The following is a 19,902-nucleotide window of genomic DNA, read 5'->3' as shown; positions in this document are numbered from 1 at the left end:
GGAAATCATGCAAAAAGGAAGAGAAGCTGTTGCTCATGAAGGCAGTGGTGTGGATCCACCTGCTTATGACCTGGGCCTGTAGCTTGCCGCCAGACCTTGGGTTAGTTACGTGGAAAATGAGTAACTCAGGGCCTCACCAGCTCCTGATGAGCCTTTCACTGTGTTCTTTGTAAACACGGGAGGCTGTGATTCTGGGCAGTAGCTTCCCTTTAAAAACAACAACTACCTCTAGTTGTTTGTTTGTTACTAAGCTCTATGTAGTCTGTTCAGCAGCTGCATCTATTTTTTCATTGGTTCCTCCCAGAAAGTCAAGGAGATATATGATCGTATTGTCCCTATCTTATGGATGAAGTTCAGAGAAGTTAACTTGCCCAAGAGCAATCACAAGATTTGAACCAAGGTCTGACTCACTGGAGGGCCTGCACTGCAGATAGTGGGGACTTCCATCCTAGAACCTGCTAGCTCCAGATCCTGGAAAAATGGAGGACGGAAAATGAGAGTTCCTCACTTCTGAGTCCAGCTCAGATCCACTCATATTTCTCTGCCTACAGCTTTTGAAGCAGGACTTAACTATTTAAACTTGACTTTGATCTGGCTTTGGAAGTGCAGTTGTCTCCTGATCCAGATATCCAGCTCTCCATATGGTGAATTAACTTGCTTTCCATCTCCTCCTCTCCCCTGGTCTGTGGGTCAGCAGGCTACTTGATAGCATCTTGGCTAGGGAATCAGTGTATAAGGAAAGAAAACGAAGGAAAACTTAGCTCAACCTTTGTTACCTGAGGCGGCAGCTGAAACCAATGCCCACAAAGGGGGTTTTGTATTTCCCATGAGTTTAAAATGTCCCTGTCACTCATGCTACTAAATGTCCTGAGGTAGTGATCCAAAAGAGAATGCAACCATTGTGCAAGCAGGAAAGTGTATAAGGAAATACTTCATAGCATACATATACAGCAAAAATCCAACTCCAAGGAGCTGTTTCTTAGTTGCTCCAGCCTTGGTTGGGGGTGGGGGGAGGGGAGGAGTGGCACTGTTGAGAAGCCCAAGGCCTTCAGGAGTCCAAGGAATGCTCCCCACTCTCTCTGTGGATCCAGATCTTGCTCCCTCACTGCCTCTGTGCTGCTTCCTCACTCCTAACCCTAGGGTAGGGGTGCCACCTCTCTGTATGCCTTTTCCAGTTCTGGTCAGGCAACACTCAAGCTTGGTTTTTAAATTCAGGTGTCTAGATGTCAGAAAGGTACTGAAAGATTATGAGCAGCTACTGAGCCAGTATTGACTTCTGACAAGCTTGGCCATTGGAGGATATTTTCTGGTGGGCTTAACTATGAAGTTCTGGGGGATCAGAGGCCATTCCTATCAAAGGAATAATGGATGTCTTCAAAACTTCTCCTTTTCCCTCTTCTCTTTTCTCTTTCTCCTTTTGTGTTTCCTTTTTTAAAAAAACAAAAACAAAAAACAAAAAAAACTGCTCTCCCACACAGATGGAGAGGAGCCACTGTTGTGTAAGAAAATCCCATATTGGTTTACAACGCAGAAGTGCAGTGAAGCTCTGCTCCTAAGCCGAGGGGTGATTCTATTTTAGCTGAAGAGTGATTCTATTTTACTTCTGGGGTTGAAAGTGAAACAAGAAGATAAAGCTTCCTAATTCTGATTTAAGTTCTTTTTTAAAAATTATTATTTTTAGAAACACGTTCAGTGTTAAAGAGAATTACATTTTCCATTCTCTTCTCTCCCTTTTTTCTTCTTTTAAAGATTTTCTGGAAGGTTATTACTATTTCTCTGACTTTTGATCATGAGGAAATCTCAAGCAAAAGTAAAAAGAGAAGTATAGTAAATCCTCATACACTCTAGGAAAATTTAAAAATAGCAAAAGTAGGGAAATAAATGGAATGAAATAGCAAACATGGGAGAAAACAGGATTTTCACTTTTGAATTCTCAATAATAAAGACATCTCAATTACACACTGAGATATAAATTAATAAGACTTTTCATCTTTTGGGAGAGTGCCACTTCGACTCAGCCCCTGAAATATGATTTTGTGGTTTCTTTCTTGCCTCAGGGATTCATGAATGTACACAGGTCTTAGATGAAGGCAGATGAAACCTGGGATTTCAGCAGAGCCTCATACATAAGTTTTCAGAAGAGCTAGCAGACCATCAGGTTGATAACATCCTGGGGGAGCTGCAGGTTGGCCCAAAGGGGAGAAGACAGAAGGATGGGGCAGACCAGAGAAAACATTTCCACTTACCATGAGGTCAGCATGCAGCCAGAGAGACAGAGTCTTCTAGACTAGATTTGCACACACCCACAGACCACCTGAGGATCTTACTGAAGTGCAGGTGGAGTCAGTAAGTTTGGGGGAAGCCTGAGAACCTGCATTTCTAGCAAGCTCCCAGCCAAAGCCAGCATCAAGGGCTGAAACCTGTGTAGTTTCACAAGGCCCTGTGCTCAGAAGGGAGCTGAGCTTGGTTTCATGGTCTGCTGTCACCCTCTTGAAATTGTTAATAATCTTCAATTTGAACTTGTGTTTTGAAGGTAAAGCTGGATGGTCCAGTGTGGCCTGTGTGAGAATGGAGCAGATGTGTGCAGTGCAGTATGAATATGCTTGTCCAGCTTCTTGCTATGACACCATCATTGGGTACTGCAATGGGAAATGACCCATGAGTATGAATTCTGGTGGGAGTTCTGCAGGTCTCAAAGCAAGTAGAGGGGAATGTGTTATGTCAAGACAGGAAGGTTAGGAGCACTGACAGGCTTGGAACCAGAGTATGCTGTGAACCAATTAGAAGGAAATGATGTGCTAAGATACATGAATAGCCAAGGAACCATTTCATACCCTTTTATGTTGCTTCTCTTTATTAAGCCAGCCACTTATGCTAAAAATGATGCTGCAGAAAGAAAGGGAAAGTTTCATTTCCTTTCACTCCTTCCTTACTCATCAGGAAAGAGAAGGTACAGATTGTTCATAGAATACGTGCTTATTAAGAGGTAGAATAACAGTTGATATATTCAGTGTTTCCACTGTTCTGTGAAGAACAAAATTCATCTGTGTGTACAATTACAAAATACAAATTGTATGATTCCACATATGAATTATCTTTACTTCTCCATTTAAAACCGGCATTACATGATAAAAGGATAAATGGGAAATCCATGCTAGAAATGTAAAATCTTAAAGTGTCTGTACTTAGAATGACATTAAATAGCAAATATAAAACACTGCAACAATTTGAGGGGCTGTGGAGGAAAGAAAAAACTGTATCTTCAGTACCTGTCATGGTATGTTTTTCCTGCTTTTTGAACAAAGGGCTCACATTTTGGTTTTGTACTGAGCCGTACGTATTATAGAGCCGGCCCTGCCCTTAGGTGATGCTCATGTTCCAGGCCACATTTTGAGAAAATGAGAGTCTGGAGCCAGGTTTTGAAGCCAGGCAGATCTGGGTTCAATTGCAGACACTACCACCTGCTAGTCCTTTCTGTGATCTTAGGGGTTCCTTAAAGGAATACATAAGAGAAAGGGAAACATTATCTTTATGTCTTAATAATTGTCTAATTTGATATGTGGTATTTTTGCTCATATACTTTAGTTTCCTTATCTTATAGAATGTGGATGGTAGTTCTTCCCAGCCAGAAATTCAAAAAGCAACCCCCTCCTCTAAATCTTCTTGCTCTCTGCAGATGCTGGAGCTGAACCAGTGGTCCATCCCTCCTCTGCTGTAGTTAGAGGTTGACCTGAACTGCCAGGGAACCAATGTTCCACATCTTCTTTATCCATTAATCTGTCAATGGACATTTAGGTTGCTCCCATGTCTGGGCTATTGTGAATAGTGCTGCTATGAACATAGTGGGGTGCTTGTATCTTTGTGAATTATAGTTTTGTCTGGATATATGACCAGGAGTGGGATCGGCAGATCAAATGGTAATTTTATTTTTAGTTTTCCGAGCAACCTACGTACTGTTTTCCATAGTGACTCTACCAACTTACATTTCTACCAACAGTGTAGGAGGATTCTCTTTTCTCCACACCCTCTCCAGCATTTGTTATTTGTAGACTTTTAAATGATGAGCATTCTGACTGGTATGAGATGATACCTCATTGAGTTTTGATTTGCATTCCTCTAATAATTAGCAATATTGAGCATCTTTTCATAAGCCTATTGGTCTTCTTTGGAGAAATGTCTATTTAGGTCTTCTGCCCATTTTTGTGGAGAAGGCAATGGCACCCCACTCCAGTACTCTTGCCTGGAAAATCCCATGGACGGAGGAGCCTGGTGGGCTGAAGTCCATGGGGTCTCTAGGAGTCGGACACGACTGAAGTGACTTAGCAGCAGCAGCAGCAGCCCATTTTTGGATTGGGTTGTTTGTGTTTTTGCTGTTCTTGAATTGTATGAGCTGCTTGTATACTTTGGAAATTAAGTCCTTGTCTATCACATCATTTACAAATATTTTTTCACATTCTGTCTTTTCATTTTCTTTGTGGTATCCTTTTCTGTGCAAAAGCTTGTAAGTTTGATTAAATCCCATGGTTTATTTTTGTTTTTATTTCTATTACCTTGAGAGACTAATCTGAGAAAACATTGGTACAATTTATTACAAAGAATGTATTGCCTATGGTCTCTTCTAGGAGTTTTACGATGTCATGTCTTATGTTTAAGTCTTTAAGCCATTTTGAGTTTATTTTTATGTATGGTGTGAGGCTGTGTTCTAACTTCATTGATTTACATGTGGCTGTCCAGCTTTCCCAACACCACTTGTGGTAGAGACTTTTTCCCATTGTATATTCTTGCCTCCTTTGTAGAAGATTAATTGACCATAAGTGCAGGGGATTATTTCTGGGTTGTCTATTCCATTCCATTCATGCTTATTTTTGGTTTTGTTTCACTACCACACTGTTTTGATTTTTGTAGCTTTGTAATATTGTCTGAAGTCTGAGACAGTTATGCCTCCTGCTGTTTTTTCCTCCCTCCTCAGGATTACTTTGGCAATTCTGGACTTTTCTAGTTTCATGTGAATTTTAGGATTATTTTTTCTAGTTCTATGAAAAATGTCCTGGGTAATTTGAGAGGGATCACCTTAAATCTGTAGATTGCTTTCGGTTGTTTGACAATTTTAACAATATTAATTCTTCTAATCAAAGAGCATGGAATATATTTCCATTTCTTTGAATCATCTTCAATTTCCTTTATTAATGTTTTATAGTTCTCAGTGTGTATGTTTTTCACCTCCTTGGTCAGGTTCATTCCTAAGTATTTTATTTTTTGGAATTCAGTTTTAAAACAGACTGTTTGCATTCCTTTTCTGGTATTTCATTGTTAGTTTAAAGAAGTACAACTGATTTCTGTATTTTAATCTTGTATCCTGCTATTTTGCTAAATTTGTTTATCAGTTCTAGTAGTTTTGTGTAGAACCTTTAGGTTTTCTATCTATAGTATCATGAACAATTTTACCTTTTCCCTTCCAATTTGGATACCTTTTATTTATTTATTTTTTTCTTTTCTGATTGCTATGGCTGGGACTTCCAATAAATACTGTGTTGAATAGAAGAGGTAAGAGTGGGCATCCTTGTCTTGTTCCAGATCTTAGTGGAAAGGCTTTCAACTTTTCACCATTATATTCATTTTACTTTAGTGCAGTATTCTACTTATTCCACATATAACACTGATTATATCAGGGTCCAACTTTACCAATTGGTGATCTTTACTAATTCCACAGTCTTCAAGTTTGACGTTTTCCCAGGATTTTTTGAAAATTCCCAGGAAATTACATTTATATCCTCTGCTGTCCTCAAGGACAACTTCCCCATGTGACCTTTTTTGACCTTACATCAAGCTAGCCACAGGACTCTTTGTAAGTTTACCCCAAAGAATCCACTTCTACGCAAAGTGCTCTTTCTTAAAGAAACTGTCAGGGTAACAAAGACAGTAACAAAGAGGTGTGAGCCCTCCCCACAATCAAATTTAAACTCTGTCCGTGATTGTTTTATTGCAGATTCTCTCTTGGGCTAAGTGCTGTGAATTCTATCTCACCACCACTCCCATTCCTCTTTCATTTTTTACAGCACAATTCATTTCTCCCAAATCACTATCAACCTGTACATCTGTGCTATCCTAATATGACACATGAGACCTTCTTTTATCATAATCAGTCCTCTTAAGGGAGTAATTGCAGTTGTATGCAGAAATATCTTTTGTTTGTTTTTATTCACACTATGGTTGCTTTCTCTATAAAGGGTTTGCTAAATCTTCCCTCCTACTTTCCAGCTTCTCAACAAAATCCCTATTGTTTATACCGTTTCTATTAACCTGTCAATACTTCTAACATGTAAGTAACAAGGTTACATATTTGATGGTATATACTCTGTCTTTCTCTGTCTCCCTGTCTAGCTTTTTCCGTCCATATAGCTTTGTCTATAACAGATCTGTCACTCATCTGTGGCCTGGCTCAGGAGAACTGCTCTTGTGTGTCTCTTCTCATCTCTTCCCTACTCTTCCTACAGTGACTTCTGGGACCTTGGGGTTGGACAGGCTCTGGGCAGGGAAGGAGTGGGAATCCCCTAGCCTGTGCTAGGACTGAGGGGCCATGAGATGTCCCCCTGAGTAAGACAGAAGGGACTCCAATGGGAAAAAACCACCAAAGAACAGGATAGTTGTCACCCAGACTCACTGAGCAGACAAGGACACCCTGGAAGAACTGGCTCCTTGCCTGCTGCTCTTGCAGCCTACGGGTGGGATACTCGTTCACCTTCACTGGTCCCAAAGGGCTGGATGACATGACTGTGGTGTCCTGTTGTCAACAAGTGTCTCCAAGATGTTCCCAGACCTTAATGGGTGGCCTGACCTCAGCCCGACCTTGTCTCATTCTCCTAAATTTGGAAATTGTCTCCATTGATGACTCTTCTCTCCAGGTGCTCCTGTTCATCAAGGTGGAGGAGAGAGTCTAGAAGCTTCCTCATGCTGCTTGTAGGGCCTCCTCAAGAGAGGCTCTGGTGAATGGAGAGAAACAAGCTCCTGTTGGAGGAAGAGGCATTGGATAAGGGGGTGGACCACATCTAAGCCTCCAGGGAAGGCTGAACATCACACCTGTGACTGTAGGGACAAAGGAAGCCACCTGGGACTGTCTGGGGAGGATTGAAATCAAGTCCCATTGAGTCTGAGTTAAAGTGAGGCTGTCAGAAGTGAAGCGGAGAGGGTAGGGGTGCAGATGACAGCTGGGTGAGTCAGCACTTCATGGGGTTGGAGAATCTTTCCCTAAAGGGCTATTTAGCCTCCTGTGGGATCCCTTTGTTTTGGTCTTCACCCCATGTCACCTGGGCTCTTATTTCCCAGCTTGGAAACATGCCTGAAAGTGGCTGACCTGAACCAGGACTCACTGTCTCTGTGGAAATGGTGATTAATCTCTTCCCTTCCTTCCTGTATCCTTCTTCCCAGCACAGCTTGTGCTACCCAGGGCCTCTGTACAATCCAGTAGAACCTGGATGAACGGAGGAGAGAGACTCCCAGGGAGGACGGGGTGAAAGAATGCCTTGGGGTGAGTGTGAAGGCCTGTAATGGCATGGGGACGTGGGAGTGCGTGGATTTGGCTGCCGTCTTGTTCCCTGCAGCGCTTCTGGCTGCAGGCGGTCCTTTCTGTTTCCATTGGCCACCTTGGTAACTCCCTGTTGAAGACAGCTTTCTGCAGACTTTCCATCAAGCTCACTGCAGCCAGGGGTGCCGCCCAACACCCAGGGGAGCTAAACTTCCTGTGTTGTGGAAACTGGTGGAAGACACCATTCCTGATGGGTCCCCCTGGGACATCCAGCTTCCTCTCTAACCTTGACATTCTCATCTCCGGTCACTACCCTTTTATGTTGTACCCACCCCATCAGTGTCCTTTTATTCACCCTCACCAAAGGGGGCGTCTGTCTGCCACTGTGTTTCAATTTTTTAGTGGTCTGTTTCCTACTCTGATGACGTGTCCTTTCTTATCTATACACAAATCATTCAGACACTGCATAGAGTTACCCAGTTAAACTTGATTCCTGACTGGGTCTTCTCATCTTACTTCATCTTATCAGGTTGTCAATCTCCCACCTAAAAAAACTTTTTTAAAGAACACAGTTCTATTTATTATTCAGCAAGCAGCAGGAGGGCAAGGGGAAGGGCCCAGCATGGACAGCCTCCCAATACTGCCGTGGGTTTCCCTTTGTTTCCCCAACCTGGAGGGCTGCAGACTTGGCTGTAGAAGAACATGAACCCAGCTGCTGACCCTTGGGCAAAACAAATCACCCTGGCCTAAGTACCAACTCATGAACCCCGATCCCAGGCCTATCTCACCAGGACCACTGAGGCCTCTTGGAGCCAGGCTGGCTAGAGTCTGGGGTGCTGATTCCAGGTTGTGGGCAGGTGGACTTAGGTCTCAAGCTCCAGGCCAAGCCAAAGGCCAACCTTCAGATCCATAGCCTGAATGTATCACAAACAAGCCACTGGCACTATCTGGTATACTACCACTGCCACTTATGCTCCAGAGGAGTGGAGAAGTTAGGGCAGTACAGCTCATCCTGGCTCCCCTAGGCTATTCACCTACTCTGGCTTCTGGAAAATGCCCCTAGAAAAGCAACCTTTAGTTCCTGTCAGGTGGGGCAGGCTTAGAGAGCAAACTAGCTTAAGGTATAGAAAAATTCGTTTCTGCTTTAGATGATCTAGTCTATAATACTGCACATTCATCATTTCGCTTGTCTTTTAGGATGTTTTACAAGTTTGGGTTGAAAACTGGGCATGATGTACTGAGTAAAAGGAGCTGAATTAGAATTTATGTTGATCTGGCCAGGCATTAAGCTGTGTTTACTGTTTGCTGGAGCTGTGAGAGGCTCCTTGTCCACTGACATCCTTATTTTTGTCTCCTTCATTGTCCCTGAGTTTCCCTAGAGACTTCTTAACTCTTTCCTGAGACACACAGTTCTTTCCATCGTGTTCCCCTATCGTACAGGAGCCCTGTGATGCGAGGGGGGTCGGGGTAGGGTGGATGAGGGGAGGGAGGAAGTGCTCTGTGCTCCTATGATTAGGTCTCAGTCTTTAGTGAGCCTGTGCTGACCTTTGCCAATGCTTCTCAGTTTCATTTTGTTTTTCTCTGTTAGCTAAGACAGGAAGGCTTAGAGGGGACTGGATTTGAATATTTTCCATCTCCAGGCTCTGGTAAAATCCCAGTAGGTTAGGGTCTAGTAAAACTCTTAAAGGCAGTGCTTTGCAGAACAACATGTTCTGGGCATAAATAAAAACAGCCATTTTCCCTTCCTGCTGGAAGCACTAGGGAATTTTTCTCTGATCTTCACTGTGAAAAGTTAGTGGGGCTCCTGGACATAAAACTTACAAAAGGTGAGGATCTCTAACTCTCAGACTTGTTCACACTGAGTCTCCAGAAATTTGTTAGTTATATTTAGGTTTCCCTACCTGGGTTCTGATTCTCTCCAAGGTTTCTGCTCTTGGATTTCTGTTCCAAAAAATTATGATTTTCTGTATCTGTTTGTTGGTCTCTTCAGTTTGGGGAGGCAGATGTTTGGCCTGTGACCTCAGTTCTTTGGGGAGATAAGGGTTACTAGTCTGTAGTTTGTTCATCTTTGTGTGTGTGTGTGTAGACAGGAGAGACAACTCTCAAGTTCTTTACATTCTGGACTAGAAACCAGAAGTGTTCTCATTTAATTTGATTTTTTCAGTTGAAGTTCAGAGATGTTCGGTCACCCATCCATTAGGTAGAAAAGCCATGACTAGAGAACTCAGGGGATGTGACTCATGTCGGTGATCTTTCTCATATACCAGATGCTCACCGAAGGTGAGGCGGTGGCTTAAAACACCTCAGACGCTGGCCCTGAGGAAGTCATTACTGGATCCCAATCTTTGCTTCTCACTGCAATCAGGATTTCCATCCTCCAGGGGACAGTACAAGACCTGTCGCAGGTGGCAAGGCAGAAGCATCCAGGAGAGATACCTCAGTCTCGTTCTGCTTCCAGCACTGGGTTTCCCTTCCCTATCCTGATTGTTGCCCACGTGGATAAACAGGAGGGCTCACACAAGCAGGAAAGCTGTTGACTGAATAATGGTGGAGCGCTAAGAACATATTTGACCAGAAAACATTTTCAGATGCATTCTGTCCACATTCAGGGCTCAAAGTGTGGTGCCAGTCTAGGCTCCATGATTAGTCTTGAATACGGTTGGGTTTCTGCGGGAACCCCTGACATTGAGCACCAAGGCAGTGGGGGAGCCAAGCCTGCCCCACACCCTGTGCATGAATGTTCTGATTCATGGTGGTGGACACCATGGCTGAGTCCCATAATCCCACCTCTGGGACCCACAGATACTCCCTCTGTGTCCAGAGTTGTCTAAGGGGCTCCTGTTCCTGGAAGCAGTCTTCATGGCAGACTTTTATTCTCAGGACTGCTCCAGAATCTTCCCATTTAGGACAGGGTTCTCTTTTAGGGATAGGAGTTCTAGCCTTTGAGGACTTTTATCTAGAAATTCCATTAACCTTGAGCACCTAGACTGAAACTTGTTATTTTCTCACAGACACAGGAAAAGGTCTGGGTTTGTTGAGGGATCCCAGTGAGCAGCTGAAGGGGCTTGTAGCCCCTGCCTCCCTGCCCTTCCCCTGAGCCTCAGGCTCTTGTTTCTTCCTTCCATTGGAGGGGCTTAGAAGCGTGCTGATTATCTTCACTGTGGGATGAAGTTTGGACTGTCAATGCCAGAAGGTGGTAATTTCCCTTGGTAGAGCTTCTTGTTAGCCCTCTTGTATCATTTCAAGTAATTTGCTTGTGGTTGTCATGGGATAAGTTACCAAGCTATTAATTGCTGTGCCCTAGTCCCTGTCTGAATAGACTTTCAAAGAAAGGAAAATGTAAATTCACTTGCTTTTCTAGGCAATTCTAGACTTCTGATCCTGAAAGTGGTGTATTAGTAATACGATACTGTGTACCAAATTATCTGAAATCTTAGTAAGTCTTAAAACGAGCACCATTTCTGATCTCACAGTTTCTGTCAGTCAGGAGTCAGCTGTGTAGCTGGCTCAGGGTCCCTCTTGAGGCTGCACTCCAGGCTTTGGCCAGGGTTATAGTCATCTCAAGGCGAATCTTGGGGAGAATCCATCTGCTTCCAAGTTCATTCACGTGGCTTTTGGCAAGCCTTGGGCTCTCTCTGGCCGTGGTCCTAGATATTAGTTCCTTGCCACGTGGGATCCTCTTTGGGGAAGTTCATAGTTTGGCCTCTGGCTTCCCTCAGAGCAGTGAGGGAGAGTAAGATCAAACAAGACTAGACGTTCTTGCTGTTTTAAGCTAATTTTGGAGGCGTCATTCTATCACTTCTGCTGTATTCTGTTTGTTAGGAGTGAGTCACTAGGTCTAGCCCACCCTTAAGGGGAGAGGATTACACGGGTGTGTGAGGACCAGGAGGTGGGGACCACGGGGAGTCCTCTTGGAGGCTGCCTATCACCGGTTGTTAATTTCTTTGTGTGTTTCCCTGCCCAGATCAGAAGTTACAGGGAATCTGTTATAGAATGTGATCCAGGCTCTTATGTGGGAGGTGAATTTAGCCGGGTGTTCCTCAGCGGGCAGAGATGACCTGGAGATGGAGTCACTGGGTTGAAAGAGAGGGAATTGCTCAAGATTAGCAGTGGCTCCAGGGGCATGAGGAAAAGTGGGCAGAGGAATCTACAAGGATACATGTCTTGTATGCAAGTGTCCTAGCAGCCAGTAGGACTCCTGATGGATGAGCTGACATACTTGGTACAGCTCTGTGATTGGCACTTTAGTCTCAGGAGCTGTGTGAAATTTGCTTAATCCCCTAGATGACAAAGAGGTTGTGGAGCCACCTGCCTGTGTGTAGCATGCATGGTCTTGGATAACAAACATCCCGGTAGCAACCATGGTATATATCAAAGACCAAACAGTCTTTCCTAGGTAATTTTTTGACAGACTGTAACACTCAAGAGTTAAAGAACACCCAATAATGACTGATATTGGGAGGGTTCATGTTGTAGTAATGAACAGTACTAGATAGAATTTAATTTAGGAAAAGTTATGTGATATTTCTTTTGCTTTAGCATTTGTAAAAGTATATTTGGGTTTATTATGTATTTAATCTTGACAATTCTTTGTATTGTTTATTCTTTTGATAGAAGGGAAATTGAAGCACAGAGAAGTGAATATGAATATATGTTTAGGGGGCTAGCATAGAAGGAGAAGCCAGGACTGGAGAAGTCTATTGTGAGGAATCCATTTACTTGGCTTAAACTAACCAAAGAATGGAAGTATATTGACTATAACTGAGAAGTCTTGGATTAGGGCTGTAGTCAGGCAGCAGGTATCCAGGGTGTAATTCAAGTCATCAAGATGCCATTGTCCTCTCTTGTCTGTCTCCATCCTCATGCACTTCTGCCTTTCAGGCTTTATGTAATACCAGAACACCTGGCAGCAGGTTCAGACCGTAAACCTTCCAGGATCAAGTGCCCCTGAAAATGCAGTGGCTCCTACAAAAGTCCCAGCCAAGTCTGACTATGTCTTTCAGCCCCCGGTTGGGGGACACATTTGTGTCTGCATCTCGCACTGAGAGAATGCAATGCCCCTTTTGACTTGGCCTGGGGCACATGCCTGTCTTGGACAATGGGATTTTGGAGGGACGGTTTGTTCGGTACATCAACCGAGACTGAGCAATGGAAGTCATTTCCCCAGAAATGAGCATTATTCAGTAGAGATACAATTGACTCTTCCAGTAGAAATGATAACTCCAAACATGGCATTTTGTTGCATCTTTGGATAGTAAGTGATTAAGAATCTATTAGAAAATAAATTTGATCATTCCTGATATGCTATATACATTCAGTTCAGTTCAGTTCAGTTCAGTCACTCAGTCGTGTCCGACTCTTTGCGACCCCATGAACCTCAGCACGCCAGGCCTCCCTGTCCATCACCAACTCCTGGGGTCTACCCAAACCCATGTCCATCGAGTTGATGATGCCATCCAACCATTTCATCCTTTGTCATCCCCTTCTCCTCCTGCCCTCAATCTTTTCCAGCATCAGGGTCTTTGCAAATGAGTCAGCTCTTGGCATCAGGTGGCCAAAGTACTGGCGTTTCAGCTACCACATCAGTCCTTCCAATGAACACCCAGGACTGATCTCCTTTAGAGTGGACTGATTGGATCTCCTTGCAGTCCAAGGGACTCTCAAGAGTCTTCTCCAACACCACAGTTCAAAACCATCAATTCTTCGGTGCTCAGCTTTCTTCACAGTCCAACTCTCATATCCATACATGATTACTGGAAAAACCATAGCCTTGACTAGATGAACCTTTGTTGGCAAAGTAATGTCTCTGCTTTTGAATATGCTATCTAGGTTGGTCATAACATTCCTTCCAAGGAGTAAGTGTCTTTTAATTTCATGGCTGCAGTCACCATCTGCAATGATTTTGGAGCTGAAAACATAAAGTCAGCCACTGTTCCCACTGTTTCCCCATATATTTGCCATGAAGTGATAGGACCGGATGCCATGATCTTAATTTTCTGATTGTTGAGCTTTAAGTCAACTTTTTCACTTTCCTCTTTCACCTTTATCAAGAGCCTCTTTAGTTCTTCTTCACTTTCTGCCATAAAGATGGTGTCATCTGCATATCTGAGGTTATTGATATTTCTCCTGGCAATCTTGATTCCAGCTTGTGCTTCTTCCAGCCCAGCATTTCTCATGATGTACTCTGCATATAAGTTAAATAAGCAGGGTGACAATATACAGCCTTGACGTACTCCTTTTCCCATTTGGAACCAGTCTGTTGTTCCATGTCCAGTTCTAACTGTTGCTTCCTGACTTGCATATGGATGGTCATATGCAAGAGGCAGATCAGGTGGTCTGGTATTCCCATCTCTTTCAGAATTTTCTGCAGTTTATTGTGATCCACACACTCAAAGGCTTTGGCATAGTCAATAAAGCAGAAATAGATGTTTTTCTGGAACTCTCTTGCTTTTTCTTGCTATATACATTACTGGTTTTTAATCCATTTAGTCAGTCTTAACATCTTATTTAATAATTAATGTAATTAATTAATGAGTTGAATAAATCTTTGGCACCTATTCACTTTATAGTTCTGTGAAAGTCAAGTTTTTAACTTTAAAATATTATATTTTAGATATATATTAAATTCAAAATATTATATTTAACAAGTAGGAGGAGACTACTTTGTTCTTTTTATTTATGATTCTCATTTTTCTTTAAAAACCATCTGGGTAATATATCCTCATGAGAATTGTAGCTTTAAATCTGTCTGACTTTTTAAACAACTTGACATCCAGTTGAGTCAGACTTGTGAGTGGATACCCCAGCCTCCGGCCAAGCTGCCCTGGCAGATCCTATGTGGAACAGGGATAAGCTATCCCTACAAAGTCCTACCCAAATTGTAGATTAATGAGCAAAGTGAGTAAATTATTGTTTTGAAGTCATTTGTTCAGTTCAGTTCAGTCGCTCAGTCATGTCTGACTCTTTGTGATCCCATGAATCGCAGCACGCCAGGCCTCCCTGTCCGTCAACTCCCAGAGTTCACCGAGACTCACGTCCATCGAGTCAGTGATGCCATCCAGCCATCTCATCCTCTGTCATCCCCTTCTCCTCCTGCCCCCAATCCCTCCCAGCATCAGAGTCTTTTCCAATGAGTCAACTCTTTGCATGAGGTGGCCAAAGTACTGGAGTTTCAGCTTTAGCATCATTCCTTCCAAAGAAATCCCAGGGCTGATCTCCTTTAGAATGGACTGGTTGGATCTCCTTGCAGTCCAAGGGCAGGGCAAAGACTAATAGAATTTTGCCAAGAAAATGCACTGGTCATAGCAAACACCCTCTTCCAACAACACAAGAGAAGTCATTTGTAATATAAAATAAATGATACAGGGGACATTCCTTTAAATATATCTTTGCTGAAATTTTTACAACAGCTGTTACCTTTTTTTTTTTTAATTTTGGGGGGAAGATTAAAATTAAAAATATAGCAGGAGTTTCTGTTTGTGCTTCCATTACATATATCCTTATGTGAGATCTAATTTCCACGTCATCTAGGGGTCAAAAGGCATTTCTTCATCAAAGACTGTTATGACAGTAACTCTTGACCTCTTAGATCTTCTCATACTGGAGAGAAAAGAAAAGGAAAGATGGAAGCCACATACAGATTATAAAGAAAGTAAATATTAATACTGGCAAGTGCTGTGGGCTTCTCTGGTGGCTCAGATGGTAAAAAATCCTCCTACCTTGTGGGAGACCTGAGTTCGGTCCCTGGGTTGAGAAGATCCCCTGGAGGAGGGCATGGCAACCCACTCCAGTATTCTTGCCTGGAGAATCCCCATGGACAGAGAAGCCTGGCAGGCTACAGTCAATGGGGTCTTGGACATGACTGAGTAACTAAGCACGGCACATCAAGTGCTGAACCTGTGGATCACTTTCTTTCCTGCTTGATCAATGCTTCTCTACTCACACCACATTCTCTAAACTTTGGGCCAGTGGCCCAAAGGGTAGACCCTTGACTCCCGTTCTTAGTTTGGAGAACGTCTTTTCCTGCATAATATTTTTCATTTATGAGGCATCTCTACTTATTTAAGGTGGAGACTGTCTGGTGAGGCCTTACAAATAGCTGTGAAAACAAGAGAAGCAAAAAGCAAAGGAGAAAAGAAAAGATATAAACCTCTGAATGCAGAGTTCCAAAGAATAGCAAGAAGAGATAAGAAAGCCTTCTTCAACGATCAATGCAAAGAAATAGAGGAAAACAACAGAATGGGAAAGACTAGAGATCTCTTCAAGAAAATCAGAGATACCAAAGGAACATTTCATGCAAAGATGGGCTTGATAAAGGACAGAAATGGTATGGACCTAACAGAAGCAGAAGATATTAAGAAGAGATGGCAAGAATACACAGAAGAACTGTACAAAAAAGATCTTCACAACCCAGATAATCACAATGGTGTGATCACTGACCTAGAGCCAGACATCTGGAATGTGAAGTCAAGTGGGCCTTAGAAAGCATCACTACGAACAAAGCTAGTGGAGGTGATGGAATTCCAGTTGAGCTATTCCAAATCCTGAAAGATGATGCTGTGAAAGTGCTGCACTCAATATGCCAGCAAGTTTGGAAAACTCAGCAGTGGCCACAGGACTGGAAAAGGTCAGTTTTCATTCCAGTCCCAAAGAAAGGCAATGCCAAAGAATGCTCAAACTACCTCACAATTGCACTCATCTCACACGCTAGTAAAGTAATGCTCAAAATTCTCCAAGCCAGGCTTCAGCAATATGTGAACTGTGAACTTCCTGATGTTCGAGCTGGTTTTAGAAAAGGCAGAGGAACCAGAGATCAAATTGCCAACATCCGCTGGATCATGGAAAAAGCAAGAGAGTTCCAGTAAAACACCTATTTCTGCTTTATTGACTATGCCAAAGGCTTTGACTGTGTGGATCACAATAAACTGTGGAAAAATCTTCAAGAAATGGGAATACCAGACCACCTGACTTGCCTCTTGAGAAATCTGTATGCAGGTCAGGAAGCAAGTTAGAACTGGACATGGAACAACAGACTGGTTCCAAATAGGAAAAGGAGTACATCAAGGCTGTACATTGTCACCCTGCTTATTTAACTTATATGCAGAGTACATCATGAGAAACGCTGCACTGGAGGAAGCACAAGCTGGAATCAAGATTGCCGGGAGAAATATCAATAACCTCAGATATGCAGATGACACCACCCTTATGGCAGAAAGTGAAGAGGAACTAAAAAGCCTCTTGATGAAAGTGAAAGAGGAGAGTGAAAAAGTTGGCTTAAAGCTCAACATTCAGAAAATGAAGATCATGGCATCCGGTCCCATCACTTCATGGGAAATAGATGGGGAAACAATGGAAACAGTGTCAGACTTTATTTTTCTGGGCTCCAAAATCACTGCAGATGGTGACTGCAGCCATGAAATTAAAAGACACTTACTCCTTGGAAGGAAAGTTAGGACCAACCTAGATAGCATATTGAAAAGCAGAGACATTACTTTGCCAACAAAGGTTCATCTAGTCAAGGCTGTGGTTTTTGAGAGTTGGACTGTGAAGAAGGCTGAGCACCAAAGGATTAATGCTTTTGAACTGTGGTGCTGGAGAAGACTCTTGAGAGTCCCTTGGACTGCAAAGAAATCCAACTAGTCCATTCTGAAGGAGATCAGCCCTGGGATTTCTTTGGAAGGAATGATGCTAAAGCTGAAACTCCAGTACTTTGGCCACCTCATGCGAAGAGTTGACTCATTGGAAAAGACTCTGATGCTGGGAGGGATTGGGGGCAAGAGGAGAAGGGGATGACAGAGGATGAGATGGCTGGATGGCATCACTGACTTGATGGATGTGAGTCTGAGTGAACTCCGGGAGTTGGTGATGGACAGGGAAGCCTGGTGTGCTGCGATTCATGGGGTTGCAAAGAATCGGACACGACTGAGCGACTGATCTGATCTGGGAGTGAGGCTTCTTTTTCTTCTAAGCCCACTGGTCATTCCAGTATTCCTCAGGAGTGACTTGAGAATGTCAACATTCCTTGTGACCTTAGAGGGAGCTGCATTTTCAGAAGGCTGGCCTTTGGTGTCTCCATCCTTCTCATGAGCTTGAAGACTTCTCATCTCTTTAGTATGAGACAGAAGTGGGCCAGATCAGTCCTTAAATATATCCTTTCTTTATTCTTCATGGCTGTCAATCCATTGAATTAATATATCTGCAAACCAGACTCTAGGTCATTCTGTCCATAACATTATTAACTAGTCAACCAGAAAAACAGGAAGTTGACAGCTTTTTGAGATGGATTTGCATTCTATCACAGCATTCTATATATTATGGATTGTTCTGTGCCCTGTATAGCCTGGGAGGAGGGAAAGGTGCAGGGAGAGAAAGAGGCTTGTAGTCAGGATTTTTAGGCTTTATCAGAGGTCAGAGAAGCATACCTTGTTGAACTTATGAGTCTGATCTACAATCCAGAGATATATACATGCCTTCAGGAGCTGGGAGCCCCATCGTGGCCTTCTTCTTTCAGAGAACCTCAGGGACAAAACGTTGGGGTAGATAGTAGGGCAACTGACTGAGTTTATTGGTGAAACATCTCTTGATTTGATCCTTACAGCCACAGGAATAGTGTTTGAGTGTCTTCAGGGCAGTGTGGCCTAGGACAGGTTATTAAATGCCAAGTGGATTAAGAAAAATTCTCAGATTTTCAAACTAAAACACTCTCTTGCAAATCAGTAGGTAGAAAAATAAGTATCTCAACTTAAAAAAATGGTAAAGGATATAAACAGTCAATCCACAGAAGAAGAAATATGGATAACAGAAGATAAATATATATATAAAGGAGTTCAGTTTTACTAATTTCAAGAAAATGCAATTAAAAACAATGGTATCATCTTTCTAAATTCCATATATATGCGTTAGTATACTGTATTGGTGTTTTTCTTTCTGGCTTACTTCATTCTATATAATAGGCTCCAGTTTCATCCACCTCATTAGAACTGATTCAAATGTATTCTTTTTAATGGCTGAGTAATACTCCATTGTGTATATGTACCATATCTTTCTGTGGCAGATTCATTTCGATATTTGGCAAAACCAATACAATATTGTAAAGTTTAAAAATAAAATAAAAAAATATAAAAACAATGGTATCAAAAAAAGAAAAAAAATGGTAACTTTTTCTTGCTTTCAGAATGGTCAAAATTAAAAACATATCAAAGCCTAGTATTGACAAGTATTGACAAAGGTTTTGTTTCCTTGACTAGATTCTAGCCAGGCTCCTCTGAGCCCTCTTCTTGACTAGCTCCCAACCTTGGCCTATGAAAACTACAAATTATCAACAAAAATGGTTTTGTCAACCCCTCTGCCCCCACATTAAAAGACTTCAGCACTGACAATTTCTAACTGCTCCAGGTCACATCCCTAGGATGACCCAAGTTCCGCTTAAATTGCCTGCCTGAGTAAAGTCAAGACTGTCAAAAGAGTTTTCTGTTGGTTCTAGCCAACACCTGACTCTTGACCCCTGAACCCCCTTTCTTGGAGCATTTAGTAAAAAGGCCTTACAACTGTGAATCCTACCTCTGTCCCTTTGAGATATAGCCTATCCCCTACAATTCAGGAGTGTCTTTCTAAAGGACCTGAAACCCATTCCACTAAAATGCATTCATCAGGAAGGCTGGGGCCTGTTTCCCAGTCTCTGTGAGGGGGGTGACTCCTGGTTTCAGTAACTGCCAGCTGGCAAACACAGCTGTCATAATCAGCACTGACACTGACACACTCTGATTTTTCACTTCCCTTACTCTGCTGAGCCCCAGTTCACCTTCCTCTCTTCTCCTTCATTTTCTCTTTAAAATACCCAGTTACCTCTGTACCGATCAAAGCTGACTTCAGTTTACACCGAACCTCCTTCCCCATTGCAATAACATATTACTTGTTAAAATCTGTCCTTAGCCATTTTAACTAATATGTAGTTCTGTTAATCTCTGACAGCATGTGGAGAAATGCAGTGTCTCATACAGTGACAGTCTAAATTAATGTAATTATTCCTTAGGTGGTTTAGCAGTGTTTGTCAACAATTTAAATTTTTTTCAGCTGAGGTATACTACTTCTAGGAAATTATCAAAAAGAATTTTGGACATGGAGAGATAATCAGAACACAAACTCTGCCTCTCTTTCTCTCTGCTGCTGCTACTAAGTCGCTTCAGTTATATCCGACTCTGTGCAACCCCACAGACGGCAGCCCACCAGGCTCCCCCGTCCCTGGGATTCTCCAGCCAAGGACACTGGAGTGGGTTGCCATTTCCTTCTCCAGTGCATTAAAGTGAAAAGTGAAAGTGAAATCGCTCAGTCGTGTCCAACTCTTAGTGATCCCATGGACTGCAGCCCACCAGGCTCCTCTG

General features: G+C 42.7%; 1 long non-coding RNA gene across 1 annotated transcript in view; it reads left to right on the top strand.

The window, feature by feature from the left end:
- Positions 1–7,210: 7,210 nt before the first annotated feature.
- The window catches only part of LOC138988899 (uncharacterized), a 40,929-nt gene continuing 28,237 nt past the window's right edge, over positions 7,211–19,902 (top strand). Inside the window, exon 1 of the long non-coding RNA XR_011465145.1 lies at positions 7,211–7,525. This is a non-coding gene — a long non-coding RNA (uncharacterized lncRNA). The remainder of the gene's footprint in view (positions 7,526–19,902) is intronic.

This window comes from Bos mutus, chromosome 8 (assembly GCF_027580195.1).
Source record: "Bos mutus isolate GX-2022 chromosome 8, NWIPB_WYAK_1.1, whole genome shotgun sequence".
NCBI lineage: Eukaryota > Metazoa > Chordata > Mammalia > Artiodactyla > Bovidae > Bos > Bos mutus.
The sequence above is the reverse complement of the archived record's forward strand: the minus strand, read 5'-3'. Positions and strand labels throughout refer to the sequence as shown.